General features: G+C 36.5%; 1 pseudogene; it reads right to left on the reverse strand.

Annotated features, from left to right (window-relative positions):
* Window positions 1-14,689, reverse strand: part of LOC102925000 (transcription factor Spi-C-like) — a 64,013-nt pseudogene extending 49,324 nt beyond the window's left edge.
* Between the last annotated feature and the right edge of the window lie 5,011 nt (window positions 14,690-19,700).

The following is a 19,700-nucleotide window of genomic DNA, read 5'->3' on the forward strand; positions in this document are numbered from 1 at the left end:
GGCATAGGTTGTTAATCCCAGCAGTTGGAAGTCAGAGGCAGGCAAATCTCTGAATTTGAGGCCAGCCTGGTCTACAGAGTAAGTTCCAGGACAGCTAGAACTACAGAGGAAAACTTATCCCAACAAAACAAACAAACAAACAAACAAACAAACAAACAAACAAATAAATAAATAAATAAGGAAAGGAAAACAAAATCCTTCACATTTCATCTTTGAGAAAGTACCTTTAATGGGAAGCAAAGTAAATTTGTGTACATTTTGATAAAATTCATGTACATTTTGATAAGGATACTAAGTCTTACAAATTCCATGAAATGTCACATGAATGCCTGAGTCTTGTAAAAATGTGACTGGGATAAGCATTTCCTGCTGTTTTATATATTTGATCAGTTTGAAGCAATCTTCATTTTCTCTTTTGACTAGATTTGGTTTGAACTCTACATTGTTTCAGAAGTTAGAACAATAACACTTGCTTATTTCTTAGTTCTACTGGCTTGGAATAACTTTTTGATCAGTTAATGTTAAGTTAGTATGTATCTTATAATAATGAGGTATGTTTCTTAGATACAGCAAATTGAAGGATCTATTTTTTTTTAAATCTGACATACGAGTTTGCATTTGTTAATTGGAGATTTTAGACCATTAATACCTAAAGTTAAAAAGTATTAATTCCTGTTATTTGAGGGGTGGTTTGTAGTGTTTGGTGTTTTACTAACATTTAAGCATTGATTTAAGCATTATTCTAGGATCCTTTTTCAGATAGCTATTTTAATGTGTTTATCCTTCTCTCAATCTAAAAGTTTCTTTCTTGTACCCTCTGCTCATCTGACTTAATTATAAGAAATTACTCTAGTCAAAATTTATTATGGAATATTTTTCTTATTTCATCAGTTATTACATATCTTTCATAGGTTTTATATCCTGTATTGGCAGTTGTATTCTTTCTGAATTGAAAATACATAATCCTATAGCTTTCTGAGTTCAAGTTTCTCTTCTGAAGGGCCTGTCTTTATGTATGACTTCATATTTCTTTCTTATAGCTCTCAATATACTGTCTTTCTCCTCTCTGTTGTTGGGGTTTTAATTATAATAGGATGTTTGGATGTTCTTTTCTGACCCTATTTGTCATTCTATATGTCATTTATATGTGATTGGGTCTTTATTTTCTTGGATTTGGGGAAACTTTTGTGATGGTATTGAAAATGGTTTCTGTGCCTTTGGGATAGAGGGGGGTTCTCTTTCTTCTACTTCTGTAAGTCATAGATTTGACATTTTTTATGGTGTTCTAAAGATGTTGCATGTTACTCTTGCACATTAAAAACATCACTCTCCTTAAAAAATATACAAGTTTTACCTTGTTTTAAAGCACTGATATTCTGTTCTCCTCATATCCATTTGATTGGTGACTATTTCTTCTATGATATGTGGATTATTGAATTTTTTTATTTTAAGCATCATTTTGGTGTGCTTTTTTCCTCAATATTTTTAATGTCTTTATTGAATTCCATTTTTTTGTATATTAAATTGACTTTATTATTCATTTAGATTTTTGTGTTCATTGAAAATCTTTTGGAAATCTACTTAGTCTAAAATTCTCTCCTTTTACATTTCTTTGGGGATATTTATCATCATTGTTTTGAATTATTTGTGTGGAATTTCATATAAGTAGCTCATACTGTGGATGTTTATTCTGATGTTGGTTGAGACCTGATGTCTTGGTTTTTCATTTTACTTGTATTTCTGCCTTGGGACTTGCTATGATTTAGAGTGTTGTTTGAATTTTACTTTTCTATTTAGGTCAGCTTTATCCTTTCAAGGGAAGTATCTGCAATGTTCAGAAGGAGAATAATTAAAGAATTGCAATGTTATCTTTTTCTCTTACGGTGATTTTCAGGGCACCAAGAGATGGGCATATAAATTTAAGGGGGGACTATAGGAGGCAAAAATGAGGGATTGAGGGAATGTTGACCAAAGGTAGCCTGAAAAGAGAGAGGTAAATATATGTGGCCAGGAATTTAAGGCACAAAGATCTTGCAATCCAGGCCAGATTAGGTTCTTTGAGAGAAGAAATAATACGAGGAAAGAATAAAGAAGAAATACAGGTAATATATGGCTAAAACAGTGAAACTGGGCTGACAGGCTAAAACGATATTGAGTACTAAAACAAAGATGCAGAAAAAGAACTGGGTAGAGATATAAATTATGGAAACTGTTTGGCCTGTTTACTGTCTTGTTAAACTCTCTCTTGTTCCTTCCCTTGCTCCTGGAGTGCTATCTCATTCCTGGGAGTTCTGCTGTGTTTGGAAGCTCTTTTCTTTCTGATGAGTCTTACTTTGTGTGATCTGATTATTGATACTGTCCTAGTCCACGGCCAGTATGTCCTCTGCAGAATCTCAGCTCTCGCCAAAACTCTGCAAATTCCTTCAGGCTTGCTAATGCGTGTTTCACATCTGTACAGCTCTTTCCAACATCTTCACACCCTTAGAATAGGTGTGAAATTTCCATTTGTACTTTGGTTACCACCAGGCTTTCACCTTGCTGAATGTGCTGTAGATAGGACTCAAAGATTCTTTTCTGAAGTCTCTCAGGTTTCTGCCTGTTAGAGTTCAGCATAGAGTCCCATGACACTTGGATTGAGTTTCCCTATAGTGTGGTTAACAAAAGGTGTCAAGCTGCTGAGATGACACAGCATATTGTCTCTGCTTTGCTGTTTGACAGGACATCCAGAAGCAAGATGAGGGTTTTTCTGGGCTTCTTCTGCTATTTCTGTGTTACTCTGATTTTTTTCCAGCTATTTAGAGTGTCTTTTGTTTTACAGCTCCCACAGAAATATTTCTTTGAAACACTGGCCCTCAATGCCTAAGTGTTGTCTGTCATCTTTGGTCAACCCTTCATTGTTAAAATTTAAAAATTTGTGCAGCATCACAAATTGATTTTAGCTGTGTATTCTTTGCTTAGACATCTGAATAGACTGCACTGAAATTTTTGGAGGATTTAAGATTTATATCCTACAGGAGGATTAAATGATGTTTATGAAATAAAATCCTTTGCTCCATAAGAAAGCTGATGTGCATATGTTGTAAGATTACTGTATGTCCCACAATACACTGAGAGTAGAAGCACTCATCAAACATAGAATTAAGGAGTTTAATTGTGGGAAACTAAATTGAATATTTCAGATAGCTTGGGGAAATATTATCTAGAGTTCTGAGTTAATTTCCAACAACAGAATAATTTATTCATTTCATAATTTATGTATATAAAATGACTAATCATCTCTGAATTTTTGCTAATATGGAATATGAAAACTTTTGGTAAATTTTGTGATTATTAGGCAGAATTACAACCTTTTAATTCTGAGTTTCCAGAATGAGGAAATTGATTCCAATACTATCATTTCAGAAGCATTTATTGGCTTGATATGCATTTGATTTTCTAAATTTCACAATTACATTGTCATTTATGGATTAGGTATCTATTTAACCGTTCATGAAAATTGTATTTAATTTTAAAAATATTGTCTTAACTTAGATGATGATAGATATAAACTTAGCATTGTTACCCCAAAATCTTAAATTCAATAATGTGACTGTCTTTAGAAAGATGGTAAATAACTATTTTTCTGCCCACATTCTTTCATAGATGAATTATTAGAGATACCTCTTTATTACAGTATATTCATGTTGTTATGCTTCATACTGTTATTACTTATGCTCCAATTCTATCACTCTACCTGCCATAGTGAACTTGCCTCATTTTTACAGAATTTCAAGAACATTTTAAAATATGCATATCAGATCTAGTTTTATCATGTCCCTTCAGCTTCTCACCATATCTGATATTTAAGACACAAAATACAAACTCCTCTGGCTTTGTCTGTCACAACATTTGATATTGTCTAGGTGTACTTATAATGTATCAAGTCTTCAAATGTATTTCTAATTATCCGATGTATGACAGTTCATTCTCATCCTCCCATGTTTCATACCTGTTTCATTTTACATGCCTTTGAACCTCATTAATTTCCACTTTATCTTTCACTTTATACAAATTGGATCATATCTTATCATAGTTAGGAGTTAATTTTAAAATTAAAAACAAACAAAAAATAATTTGCAGATCACTCTCATAAAGCATATGAGCATTTCTGTATTCGTATCTGTACCTGTGATTAATTTCCTTTTGATACTAATTCAAATCTTCCCTCAGCTGATTTTAATGATATTCAATACTTTCTTTTTCCTGATAAATGTCATATTGTTAATTTATCAATACATTCTCCTTTGCTAGCAAACTTACTCTAAATCTCTCTAACATAAAACAAAAACTGCTTATAAACCAAGTTAATTATATTAATTGCCTTATATTACATTTTTTTCTCAAAAATATCTTCAATGATCAATATTTACTTAACTAGCATGGTCTAATACTCTGTCTAACATGGAAACAGTTATTATTAAATAACAATTATTAATTCTTATTAAAATATTATTATAATTATTAATATAAAATAAAATAAAAAATTCTTCATAAGAACATACTTAAATATTCTCAATTATATCCAACAACAAGCCCTTTTGGTATGTTTGTTTTACTTTAAACAAAAAGAGAATGAATTGGACCATTAGCAATTCAAGGAAAAATATAATATTGCTTTCCCTGGGCTTCTTCATATCTGCAACTATCTGTCTTATTTTCACTTGCAGCATCTTTATCATGTAACTTTATTTGTTAAACCAAATATTAAATTGTAAAATGTATATCCTCTCCCTTTGTTTTAAATTATGTAGGTATTCTAATGTACTTCCTCACTTATTTAGAGTTCTTCAGTTTCACCTATGATTTAATTTGTTGTAACAAAATAAAAGAAAATGTGTTTCATCCATCCGGCCCACAGGTGAGTGACTCTGTTCATACCCAGGGAGGCCTGCCCCTAGGACCCATTCCTGGGCCCCGGCCTTTCCCGGGGAACAGCTGCCCAACTCGGCCCCAGGTGCAGGCCAGCTGGCTGGGCTCCTGCAAGAAAGTTCCCCTTCTCCAAGACATCCCCCCTCCGCTGACCCTGAAATCTACATGCCCTGCCCTCACACCCATCCACCTGAGCCCCCTGACACATCCTATGGCTTGGAAACCAAACCCCAGCTCTCATCTGGCCCAGAGAGAAAGCTCTCATTGGGCCTAGAGAGAGCTCATTGGACAAAGAGCTGTCCTTTGACCAAGAGTAACCTCAGGAGACAGGGAATCTGCCAGCCCTCATTAGACCAAGAGTGGCTTTCTGAGAAGTAGAATCTGCCACCTCACATTGGATCAAGAGAGGCTTCCTGAAACACAGAATCTGTCAGCTCTGACTGGACCAAGAGCCCTGATAAGACCAAGAATGAATCTGTGAGACACAGAATCAGTGAGTCATAGAATCAACTAGCTTTGGTTGACCCAAGAGCAGCTCTCTGAGACACAGAAGCTGCCTGCTCTAGTTAGACTAAGAGCCAAGATTAGACCCAGAAGGGCCCCCTGAGACACAGACACAACAAGCACAGAGTGGATCAATAGCAACTCCCTCAGACACAGGCACCTCTTATACCTGTAAGATGAGGAGATGGGCAGACATCAAGGCAGAAGCACATACAACAACATGAAGAGCAATACAGCATCACCAGAGCCTAGCCTGCCTCCAACAGTGAGACCTGAACATCACAATGTAGAAGAAGCAGAAGAAAGCAACCTTAAGAATAGCATCATGAAGATGCTAGAGGCCTTTAAAGAAAAAATGAAAAATGAAATTGAGGAACAGATGAACAAAAAAGTGGAGGAAATCAATGAAGAAATTGAGAAAAAGTCAAACAAAAGATGGGAAGAAATCTATAAAGAAATAGAGGAAAAGACAAATAAAAAATTGGAAGAAAGCATTAAATCCCTTAAAGAAAACCATGAAAAAGCAATGAAACAGGTGAGGGAAACAGTTCAAGACTTGAAAAGGGAAATAGAAACAGTGAAGAAGACACAGACAGAGGGAATGTTGGAAATAGAAAATCTGAGTAAATGAATAGGAAACACAGATGCAAGCATAACAAACAGAATGCAAGACAAAGAAGAGAAGATCTCTGGTGTAGAGGATACAATAGAGAAAAAAGATTTGTCAGTCAAAGAAAATACCAAAGTCAAAAAACTCATGACACAAAATGTCCAAGAAATCTGAGACACCATGAAAAGACCAAACCTAAGAATAATAGGGATAGAGGAAGGAGAAGAATACCAACTCAAAGACACAGAAAATATATTCAACAAGATCATAGGAAAAAAAACTTTCCCAACTTAAATAAGGAAATGCCTATGAAGATAAAAGAAGCCTATAGAACACTAAACAGACTAGACCCCCAAGAAAGTCCCCTCGCCACATAATGATTAGACAACTAAATGTACAGAATAAAGGAAGACTATTAAGAGCAGCGAAGGAAAAAGGCCAAGTGACTAATACAAAGGCAAACCTATCAAATTAACACCCGATTTATCGATGGAGACTTTGAAAGCCAGAAGGACCTGGACAGATGTAATGCAGACACTAAGAGACCATGGATGCCACCCTAGACTAATATACCCAGCAAAACTTTCACTCATCATAGATGGAGTGAACAAGACATTGCAAGACAAAACCAGATTTAAATAATACTTATCCACAAATCCAGCACTGCAGAAAGCAATAGAAGGAAAATTCCAACCTAAGGAAGTCAGATACACTGATGAAAACACAGGCAAACAGATAATCCCATAGCCGTAAGCCCCAAAGAAGAGAAATACACACACACTACCAACAAAAGATAACAGGAATGAACAATCACTTGTCATTAATATCCCTTAACATCATAGGTTTTAATTCACCTATAAAAAGACAGGGGCTAACAGAATGGATACAAAAGCAGGACCCATCTTTCTGTTGCATACAAGAAACACAATTCAAATTCAAAGATAGACACTACCTAAGAATAAAAGCCTGCAAAAAGTCTTTCTAATCAAATGGTCTTAAGAAGAAAGCTTGTGTAGCCATCCTAATATACACCAAAATAGACTTCAAACAAAAATCAATCAAAAGAGATCAAGAAGAGCATTACCTACTCATCACAAGAAAGATCCACCAAGATGAAGTTTCAATTCTGAACATTTACTCCCCAAACACAAGGGCACCCACATATGTAAAAGAAATATTACTAAAGCTTAAATCACATATAACCCCCCACGCATTAATAGTGGGAGACTTCAACACCCCACTCTCACCATGGAACAGATCTGTCAAATTGAAACCTAACAGAAAAATAAAGGACTTAACTGATGTTATGAATCAAAAGGACTTAATTGATATCTACAGAACATTCCATCCTAACAAAAAAGAATATACCTTCTTCTCAGCACCCCATGGAACCTTCTCTAAAATTGACCAAATACTCGGCCACAAAGCAAATCTCAACCAATACAAAAAAAAAAAAAATGGAATAACCACGTGTGTTCTATCAGACCACCATGGTTTAAAGTTAGATTTGAACAACAATGAAAATTACAGAAAGCCTACAATTTCAGGGAAACTTAATAATGCTCAACTGAATCAACAATGGGTCAAGGAAGAAATAAAGAAAAAAATTAAAGGCTTTGTAGAGACCAATGATAATGAATATACCACATACCCAAGCTTATGGGGCACTATGAAAGCAGTGCTAAGAGGAAAATTCATAGCACTAAATGCCCACATAAAGAATTTGGAGAAATCCTATACTAGTGATTTAACAGCACGCTTGAAAGCTCTAGAACAAAAAGAAGCAAAGTCACCCAGGAGGAATAGACTCCAGGAAATAATAAAATTGAGAGCTGAAATCAATAAAATAGAAACAAAGAAAACAATACAAAGAATCAATGAAACAAAGAGTTGGTTCCTTGAGAAAATCAACAGGATAGACAAGCCCTTAGCCAAACCAACCAAAAGGCAGAGAGAGAGCATCCAAATTAGCAAAATCAGAAATGAAAAGGGAGACATAATAACTAAAATTGAGGAAATCCAGAGAATCATCAGGTCATTCTTCAAAAACCTGTACTCCACAAAACTGGAAAATCGAAAAGAGATGAATAAATTTCTGGATAGATACCACATACCTAAGTTAAATCAAGACAAGATAAATTATTTAAATAGACCAATAACCACTAAGGAAATAGAAACAGTCATTAAAAGTCTCCCAAGCAAAAACAGCCCAGGACCAGATGGTTTCAGCACAGAATTCTACAAGATCTTGAAAGAATAGTTAATAACAATACTCTTTAAATTGTTCCACAGAATAGAAACAGAAGGAACGTTACCAAACTCCTTCTATGAGGCTACAATTACCCTGATTCCCAAGCCAAACAAAGATGCAACAAAGAAAGAGAACTACAGACCGATCTCCCTCATGAACATTGATGCAAAAATACTCAATAAAATATTGGCAAACAGACTGCAAGAACACATTAAAACTCTTATCCCCCATGATCAAGTAGACTTCATCCCAGGGATGCAAGGGTGTTGCAACATATGAAATTCTGTCAATGTAATACACCATATAAACAAACCACATGATCAGTAGATACTGAAAAGGCATTTGACAAAATCCAACACACCTTCATGATAAAGGTCTTAGAGCAATCAGGAATACAGGGAACATACGTAAAAACAATAAAGGCAATTACAGCAAGCCAACAGCCAACATCAATTAAATGGAGGGAAACTCAAAGCAATTCCACTAAAATCAAGAACAAGACAATACTGTCTGCTCTCCCCATACTTATTCAATATAGTAGTTGAAGTTCTAGCCAGAGCAATAAGACAACATAAAGAGATCAAGGGGATACAAAGTGAAAAGGAAGAAGTCAAACTTTCGCTATTTGCATATGACATGATAGTATACACAAGTGACCCAAAAAATTTTACCAAGGAACTCATACAGTTTATAATTATCTTCAGCAATGTAGCAGGATACAAGATTAACTCAAAAAAATCAGTAGCCCTCCTATATACAAATGACAAACAGGCTGAGAAGGAAATTGGAGATACATCACCTTTCACAATAGCCACAAATAATATAAAATACCTTGGGGTAACTCTAACTAAGCAAGCAAAAGACCTGTATGACAAGAAATTTAAGTCCCTGAAAAAAGAAATTAAAGATGTTAGAAAATGGAAAGATCTCCCATGCTCATGGATAGGTAGGATTAACATAGTAAAAATGCCAATCTTAACAAAAGCTACCTACAGATTCAATGCAATCCCCATCAAAATACCAACACAATTCTTCACAGACCAGGAAAGAACAATACTCAACTTCATATGGAAAAACAAAAAAATCCAAGATATCTAAAAGAATCCTGTACAATAAAACATCCTCTGGAGGCATCATAATCCCTGACTTCAAGCTCTACTATAGAGGTACAGTAATAAAAACAGCTTGGTACTGGCATAAAAACTGACATGTGGACCAATGGAACTGAACTGAAGACTCTGACATTAATTCACACACATATGAACATATAATTTTTGACAAAGAAGCCAAAATTTTAAAATGGAAAAAAGAAAGCATCTTCAACAAATGGTGCTGGCATAACTGGATGTCAACATGTAGAAGACTGCAAATAGATCCATATCTGTCACCCTGCACAAAACTTAATTCCAAGTGGATCAAGGACCTCAACATAAATCCAGCTACTCTGAACCTGCTAGAAGAGAAAGTAGGAAGTAGTCTTGAACGCATTGGCATAGGAGATCACTTCCTAAATATAACACCAGTAACACAGATACTGAGAGAAATAATCAATGGTACCTCTTGAAACTGAGAAGCTTTTGCAGAGAAAAGGACACAGTCAACAAGACAAAATGACAGCCTACAGAATGGGAAAAATCTTCACGAACCCCGCATCTGACAAAGGGCTGATCTCCAGCATATATAAAGAATTCAAGAAATTAGACATCAAAATAACCAAGAGTCCAATTTTAAAAATGGGCTATAGAGCTAAACAGAGAATTCTCAACAGAAGCTCAGTTGCTGAAAGACATTTAAGGAATTGTTCAACATCCCTAATCATCAGAGAAATGCAAATCAAAATGACTCTGAGATACCATCTTACAAACGTCAGAATTGCTAATATCAAACACACTGAAGACAGCATGCTAAAGAAGATATGGAGCAAGGGGAACACTCCTCCACTGCTGGTGGGAATGAAAACTTGTACAACCACTTTGGAAATCAATATGGTGCTCTCTTAGAAATTTGGGAATCAATCTCCCTCAAGACCCAGCTATTCCACTCTTGGGCATATACTCAAGGAATGCTCAATCATACCACAAGGACACATGCTCAACTATGTTCATAGTAGCATTATTTGTAATAGCCAGATCCTGGAAACAACCTAGATGCCCTTCAACTGAAGAATACATAAGGAAAATGTGGTACATATACACAATGGAGTACTACTCAGCAGAAAAAAAAAAACAATGATATCATGAGGTTTGCAGGCAAATGGATGGATCTAGAAAATATCATCCTGAGTAAGGTAACCCAGACTCAGAAAGACAAACATGGTATGTACTCACTCATAAGTGGATACTAGATATAAAGCAAATGATAACCAGACTGCAACTCACAACTTCAGGGAGGCTACCTAGTAAAGAGTACCCTAAGAAAGACATAGGGATCACCCAACGACAGAGAAATGTGTTAGATCTACATGAGAAAACTGGATATGGGGGCATAATGGAGGGCAAGGTTCAGGGAAAAGAGAGCTTAGGGGAGCAGTAGGTCCCAGCTGGATCAGGAACAGAGAGGCAGAACAAGGAAATAGATACCATGATAAATGAAGACCCCATGGAAACAGGAAGAAGCAAAGTGCTAGAGAGGTCCCTAGGAATCCACAAAAATACCTCCACAATAGACTACTGACAGTGGTCGAGAGAAAGCCCAAGCTGACCTACTCTGGTGATATGATGGCCGAACATCCTATCTGTCATGATAGAACTCTCATCCAGTGACTGATGGAAGCAGATGCAGAGATCCATGGCCAAGCCCCAGGTGGAACCCCAGGAGTCCAATCAGCAAGAGGGAGGAGGGAATATATGAGCAAGTGGTATTGAGACCATGATTGGAAAGAGCACAGGGACAAATAGCCAAACTAATGGAAACACATGAACTATGAACCAATAGCTGAGGAGCCCTCACGGAACTGGATCAGGCCCTCTGGATAAGTGAAACAGTTGATTAGCTTGAACTATTTAGGAGGCCCCCAGGCAGTTGGACCAGGATCTTTCCTTAGTGCATGAGCTGGATATCTGGAACCTAGGGCCTATGCTGAGACATTTTGCTCAGCCTTGGTGTAGGGAGGAGGGGACTGTCCTGCTTCAACTGAATCTACAAGGCTGAGATGAATCCCGAGGGGAGAACTTGCCTTGGAGGAGGTGGGGATGGGGTGAGGAATGGGGGGCAAGGCTAGGGGATGGGAGGAGGGAGGACAGGGGAATCCATGGCTGATATGTTAAATTAAATTAATTATGAAAGAAAAAAGAAAAAAAAAGAATTACAGATGTGGGATTTAGTGTCCGCATATTGCTCCGTCCCTCCAACCCCAGTCACTCATCATTATAATTTTCACCTGTATGTTTTTGACTGTCTAGATATCTCTTATAAGGCAGAATCACACAATATTCATCTTTTTGTGGTTAGCTTCTTTCACTTAGCACAATTTCCTTGAGTTTTATCTATATTGTAGCATTTATAAAAATTATTTGCAAGGTTGAATCATAGTCTATTCTATGTATTTTATTTTATTTTTGGTTTTTCGAGACAGAGTTTCTCTGTGTAGCTTTGTGCCTTCCCTGGAACTCGCTTTGGAGAGCAGGCTGGCCTCGAACTCACAGAGATCCACCTGCCTCTGCCTCCCGAGTGCTGGGATTAAAGGCGTGTGCCACCACCGCCCAGCAAAGACTTATTTATTTATGTACTGTATATATGTAGGTGTTTTTTTTTTTCCAGAGCTGAGGACCGAACCCAGGGCTTTGTGCTTGCTAGGCAAGCTCTCTACCACTGAGCTAAATCCCCAACCCCGAAGAAATTTTTTTTTTGGTTTTCTGAGACAGGGTTTCTCTGTGTAGCTTTGCACCTTTCCTGGAACTCACTTGGTAGCCCAGGCTGGCCTCGAACTCACAGAGATCCGCCTGGCTCTGCCTCCCGAGTGCTGGGATTAAAGGCGTGTTCTACCACCACCCAGCCCTATTCTATGTATATGCTATGTTTTATTTATCCATTTGGGTTGCCTATGTTGCCCATTATGCTATTGTGCATAATGCTGAAATGAACATGAGTGTATAACACCGGCTTGAGTCCCTACTTTCCATTTCTTTTGAATAAATAAAAGGAAATGGGATTGCAGGATTATGTAACTCTATGTTGAGTTTTTGGAGGTGCTCCCATTCTACTTTCCATAGCATATGTTCCACTTACATTCCCATAAAAAAAGAAAATGTGTTTCAAATGTGTGAAAGAAACTTCATATGAAATGAGCAATAGTCTTTTCTATCTATACTTCTAAGATAAATTAATGTCTATTTAAAATAAATATCTCAAAAAGAGATATAGCAACCTAACAAAAATATAATCAGTAAGCAGATGAATAAGATAAGCAAATAGTTCAGAACAGTTGAAGTGTAAATGGCCAATCAATGTATGAAATAAAAGTCCATCATTCTTAGTCATCAGAGAGTTTCATATCATACTGCGTTGAGATTCTACCTTACCCCAAACAGAATGCCCAGCACTTAAAAGCAGTCAGGCCATGCTACCCACAGACTTTCTACAGTCTCTCCATTCCCTTAGATCCTAACCCTTAGTCTTGTCCCTAGGTCTACAACAGAACACCAGCTGAAGCATCCTTTTCCCACTCCACACAAATCCAGTGGATCCCACAGACCATTCCCTCCTAGCCTCCTCCCCCTATTTATTACTGTAATCACAGTCCTCAAATTTAAGCCGGAATCATCTACTCAACCAAAGGCCATACCTGCCAGAAAACTAGGTAGGCTGTCACAGATTACCTTCTCTCTTTATTTGTTTCTCTAGACCAAATCTCTCAGTGTCATTCTAAGAGCTGCAACAAATCACCATTTGCAGCCTCCCTTCTCCTATTCCCACATCTCCTGTAGGTTCCACAGAACACACCCTCCTGACATCCCTCTCCCAAATTGTGGATACATCCCAGCCACCAACATAAACAGGTGTTCCCTATGAACACAGCAGTTGAGCAGGCAAGTAAAAAAGGCAACACATAGTCATCACATTCTCTAAAATTCGGGAGAAGCAGAAACCAGGGGACTTTTGTGTTGTTTTGCTTTGTTTTCATCCACTCACCAAATTCAAACTCAGAAATCAGCACTTAAGAGTGTAATCTCTCCAAACCCATGGAAATAGATGTAACATGAATTGCTAAATGGTCTTATAACTAAACCCAGAGCCAGAATACTAGGGTAAATACTGAAAGATCAGAGATACAAAGGAATAAGACAGGTCTCACCTCTAGGACTCCTCAGCCTGAAAAAGCCTCTAGCTGAATGAGCTTCCTCAGCTGAAAAGGCTCTAGTTCCTATCTCCTCAACCCTTATATACCTTTCTCCACCCAGCCATCCCCATCACTTCTGGGGATTAAAGGGGTGTGTGCTTCCCAAGCAAATGCATGAGACCGCAAGTGCTGGGATTATAGGCCTGTGATTCCCAATTACTGGAATTACAGGTGTGTGCTGCCACTGCCTGGCTCTGTTTCTCTCCTAGACTGAGACAATCTCATGCAGTCCAGGGTGGCTTTGAATTTAGAGATATCCAGCCAGATCTCTGCCTCCAAAGTGCTAGGGTTAAATGTGTGCCACCACTGTCTGGCTTCTATGTTTAATATAGTGGCTTTTTCTGTCCTCTGATCTTCAGATAAGTTTTATTAAGACACACAATGTATCACCACATTGCCCCTTTTTGTCTAAAATAATAAAAAAGGTTATAAGTAATATAAGAAAAACTATGTACAATAAATACAATAAGTATATGTAATATATACAGTCAAGAACTACATTAATAATGTGCAGTTCATAAACATTTGACAAATTCAGGGAAAATACTTTATTATTTATTCTATTTGGTGAGTAAACACAGAGACTTATATTGCTTACAAACTGTATGGTCGTGGCAGGCTTCTTGCTAACTGTTCTTATAGCTTAAATTAATTTATTTCCATAAATTTATACCTTGCCAAGTGGCTTGTGGCTTACTGGTGTCTTCACATGCTGCTTGTCATGGTGGCAGCTGGCAGTGTCTCCTCCCACCTTCCTTTTTTTTAAAAAATTTATTTAACTTTTTTTTATGTGCATTGGTGTGAAGGTGTCAGACCTCCTGGAATGGGAGTTACAGACAGCTGTGAACTTCCATGTGGATGCTGGGAATTGAACTCAGGTCCTTTTGAAGAGCAGCCAGTGCTCCTAACCCCTGATGCAGAGACGTGGGTGGCGTGCATTGCCCGCCACACTGCCAGAGGTTGTGGAGGAGGTCCTCAGCGAGATGGCCACCACCCCACGGGATGGCGTGAGAAGTATGGCCCCGCGGGCTTTTTTATTCTTACTCGGCACGGTTCTGTCTCTAAAGCCTGTGCTCATTAGGTTGTTTCACTAAACACTGGAATTGGAGTGGCTAGACGCTAGATCCTGGAGTGTGAGCACCGTTCCTGATGAACACCTGTCATCGCTGAAGTTTGTGTTTGGGTCCTTGGCCATCCAGGCCTTGGACTTAGTTGATCGAGAGTCTGACACTTTAATCTCGTCACCCAGTAGAAGAACATGACTTCTCAATATAGACTCTAAAAGGCAGAATGTTCTGGACAGAGGTGCTGCAGACTCTATGAGACCACATGCCAGACCAGACTATAATACGTAGCAAGTTTTTCCATCACCATAGATGGAGAAAATAAGATATTCCATGACAAAATCAAATTTAAACAGAATCTATTTATAAATACACCATACAGAATGTGGTAGAAAGAGAAGTCCAACCTATGGAGGTTAACTACACCCCTGAAAACACAGGCAATAATCTCATACCTGCAAAACCAAAAGAAGGAAAACTCTCTTTGTCTCTGTCTCTGTTTCTCTGTGTGACACACACACACACACACACACACACACACACACACACACACACAAAATGGCAACCACAAACAACAACAATAATAAAATAACAACAAGAATCAATGACCATTGGTCCCTGATATTTCCTTATATCTTTGGTCTCAATTCCCTCATAAAAAACCACAAACTAACAGAATGCAAAAAGGATCCATCCTTCTGCTGCATCCAAGAAACACACCTCAACAAAAAGGAGTCATTTCCTCAAGGTAAAATGTTAGAAAAAGCAATCCCAAGCAAATGAACCTACAACAGAAATTCAAGTATCAATTTTAATATCTAACAAAAAAGATTTCAAAGCAAAATTAATAGAAAGAGCTAGGGAGGTAAACTACATTCTCACCAAAGGAAATAATGCACTAGATAACATTTCAATTCTGAACTTCTATGACCTAAATACAAGGACATTCAGTTTTGTAAAAGAAACACTACTACAACTTAAATCACATAATGACCTCACACACTTGTAGTAGGAGACTTTAATACCTCACTCTCAACAAGGAACAGGACATCACCAAAAAAAAAAAAAAAAAAAAAAAAAAAAAAAAAAAAAAAAAAAAAAAAAAACTAACAGAGAAATAGAGAAACTAATAGCCATTATAAACTAAATGGACCTAACACATATTTATAGAACTTTTCATCCAGGAACAATGGAATATCTTTTCTTCTCAGCACCTTATATGATTTTCTCCAAATTTGACCACACACTTGCACACAAAGATACAAAACAATTGAAATATCCCCCAGTATCCTATCAGACCACCATGGATTAAAGCTGGATTTCAACAACAACAGAAACATGAGAATGCCTACAAACTCATGGCAACTGAACAACTCTTTAATAAAAAAAAATGTGTTCAAGACAGAAATAAAGAAATTAAAGGCTTCCTATAATTCAATGAAAATGAACACACAGCATACATGAAATTGTGAGACACAATGAAAGCAGTTCTAAGAGGAAAGTTCATAATAGTAAGTGCCTACGTAAAAAAAAAAACAGACAAACAAAAAATTTGGAGAGTTTGAATACTAGCAGCTTAGCATCACATCTGAAAACTCTAAAACAAATAGGAGTAATCACAGCCAAAAGTGGTAGATGGCAGGAAATAATCAAAGTGAGAGCTGAAGTCCATAAAATAGAAACAAATAGAAGGGTGTAAAGAATCAGTGAAACAAAGAATTGGTTCTTTAAGAAAAGCAACAAGATACACAAAACTTTATCCACACTAAATAAAAGATGGAAACAATATCAAAATTAACAAAATAAGAAACAAATGGGAGGACATTACTATAGACTTCGAGGGAATTAAAAAATCATAAGGACATACTTGAAAACCTGCACTTCACTAAATTCAAAAAATCTAAAAGAATTGGACAATTTTCTCAATAAAGACAACTTATTAACGTTAAATCAAAACCAGCACTAAGTGCCTACATAATCTATTTGAATAGACTCATAATATAGAGTGAAATAAAAGCATGTATACCTCTGTAAGAAGCCTTTTACCCCACCATAGGCCAGGCCAGTTTCCCAAAGCCAAGGTAAGACTCTATGTGTTTACTTGGGTCTGAGCAACTGTAGACCGTGTGGAACACCAGAAAACTTCTAGCTACAGTTGTGAATTACAAATCTACACTAACCTGTACATAGGTTTCTGTACACATGTTTCCAGTTAATGTTTTAATCCAATTGAGACATTTTAATGAGTATAATAACAATATTTAATTGTGAATTTAATGAAATAACTATTTAATCTCCAATGAAATGGTTGTTTTTCTAATTATTGTTACTCATCAGTAACCTGGTTATTTAGCAATATTGGTTAAAAATATACACAAAAATTCCTTCACTTTGAATTTTATATAATTGGAAAAGTACAGTTAACAGCAAATTGTTAGTATAGAAATGTATTTCAGTAGGCTAACAGGTACAACTTGTACTTCAAATAAAACTATTTTAATACATTGTCATATGTAAGTGTTGTGACTTAAAATGGTAGGCACTCAACATTATTCTACTTATCAGATCGTGATTTTACTAGGGGGGCATTTTGAATTGACAACTTGAGGGATCTTGAGAGATTGCTCAGTAGTTAAGTGCACTTCTTGCTCCTTCAGTGGACATAATTTCAGTTCCCAGAATCCAAGTCAGGCATTTTAAAATTGCCTGCAACTGCAGTATCAGAGAACTAGACACCATCCTTTATCCAGTATGGATACCTGCACACATGTTACACATAGTCAGAGAGAAAAACAACCTGCACTACACACATTTGCACACACACAGTAGAAAAAGGAAAATCTTTAAAAAATAAGGTGAAATAATATTAAGTAAAATCTAAACTGTTAAAACAAATAGAAAGACTGATGATGAAAATCTATTGAGCAAAATATATAGTTTGGATTTTTAGTCTATTGCTGTTATAATTTTTATATAAGAACTAATAATAATTTCATGTTCTTGTTGGCACACAAAGAATGTATTTCTGAATGAATTAAAATTATTTTAATACTTTACATTTTTAATATAGCAGTGTTATATAGCAATTTATATAGCAGTTTAAAGTAACAAATGTCAGATGACATGTCTTTAGTGCCATTACTTTATAATTGGATGATATTGACTTTTATTTTCAAGAAAATGTTCTGGAAATTATTTATATTATACCATCACTTTCTGAGCCAGTAATCTCATATTTGCAGATTGTCAACCATATGTATTAAAAATTAACAGGCTGCATTAACTAGTAACAAGAATTGAGAAGGAAAATATATGGAAATATGTTGTTTTAATACTTACAGGGAAAAGCATAGCTTTGATTTTGTTTTGATGACTGCTCAACCTAATATTTTTATTCAAATTATTTAGATACATTGTTTCTTTCATATCCATTTAAATGTAAATGAAAAGGGAAATTACAAATAACATTTTACCACTTTGTAAAGAAGGCATTCTCATATGAAAATCTTCAGCTCTCCTCACCTCATATCTAATATGCATAGTAAATATATTGCACAATATTATGTAGTGAAGGCTTTTGTTAAACAGAATCTTACCTGTGAAGAAGAGTTCCATTGTGAGAGAGACTTTAAGAACCATACATGCAGCAAAATGTACCAAACCCACCATGACTGTTCTTAGTACTCATACAGTGAAAACAAAGGGAATTACAACTGATACCTTTGCACATTTTATTCTATTGAAAGTTTTGTTGAGAGAAATCATCTTGATCCCATCTGAAAAATCGTATATTCCTGATAAATTCTTCCTTCTCCTTCATGGCAATCTCAAAGATCTACATCTACAAATCATATTCAATAAGAGATTAAACAAGAAACTAAATATTCAGAGAAGCATTCTACAGATTTGAAGGAGAGACAAACCAATATATGTCACCTTTTAACAAACATGTAGAAATTTGTATGAGGCTGTGTAGCCAGTTTTATATACAAATTTATGAAGCCATGAATATACAAGAAGGGTTGCTTTGAAAGTTGGAAATATTGAAAGATACAGCCACATTGAGTCCTTATATATCATTGGAAATTTCAGCTGAAAGGTGGCCCTCATGATTGCTAATAGGTGTCCCATGTTTTTTTCTCAGCACTGGGACTCCATCTAACACAGACCAGTACAGGCCCCATGTATGCTGCCACAGTCTCTGTGACTCCAAATATTTGTCAGCCCTCATGTTTTAGAAGGCCTTGTTTCCTTGGTGTTCTCTATCTCCTCTCCTCTTATAATTTCTCCACCACTGCTTCCACAGTGTGTTCTGAGACCTAAAATGTTCAATTTAATGGAGACACCTCATTTAGTCCTAAGTGTTCCAAGGTCTCTCACTCTCTCCTCATTGCTTGTGGGTCTCTATATTTGTTTCTATATACTGCATCATGAAACTTTCTGATGGTAGCTGAGTAAGGCACTGATCTATGAGTATAACAGCATGCCATTAGGAGTCATTTTATCCCATTGATGGTTTGTAACGAAGCTGCAGGGTTAGGAAGCAGCTCCGGTTGTTTGCATGTCCACTCCTCCAAAAATTACATTGCTTTGCTCACTTTTTTCTAATTATTCAAAACTGGAACAAAAATATAAACGTCATTTATTTCTGGCAGCATTTTTCCTGTGTTATGTTTTAATATGTAGTCAAGGGAATTCTCACTTTATTTTTGGTCTTTTTTAAAGAAACCATGGAGACCCTGGAAGTTGATTCTCGTTTGTTATCAGATCCTGTTACCCTCCCTTCCCCATGACAGTAAATACCAGTGCAGTTAGTGAAAAAAAGAAAAAAAAAGGAGTCATTTTATCGTTCCTTTAGCAGAACAGTGGAGCTTGGTTCACCTCTATGTCTCTGGTCTATCTAGTCTCAGGGTATTGGCCATACAGACAGTGTCAGAGATGGGTTCCATTTTGCAGAGTGGGTCTTAAATCCAATTAGACACTAGTTGATTACTACAAGTTTTATGCCACAATTTCACAAGCACA

Source organism: Peromyscus maniculatus, chromosome X, assembly GCF_049852395.1.
Source record: "Peromyscus maniculatus bairdii isolate BWxNUB_F1_BW_parent chromosome X, HU_Pman_BW_mat_3.1, whole genome shotgun sequence".
In the NCBI taxonomy this organism is placed as follows: domain Eukaryota; kingdom Metazoa; phylum Chordata; class Mammalia; order Rodentia; family Cricetidae; genus Peromyscus; species Peromyscus maniculatus.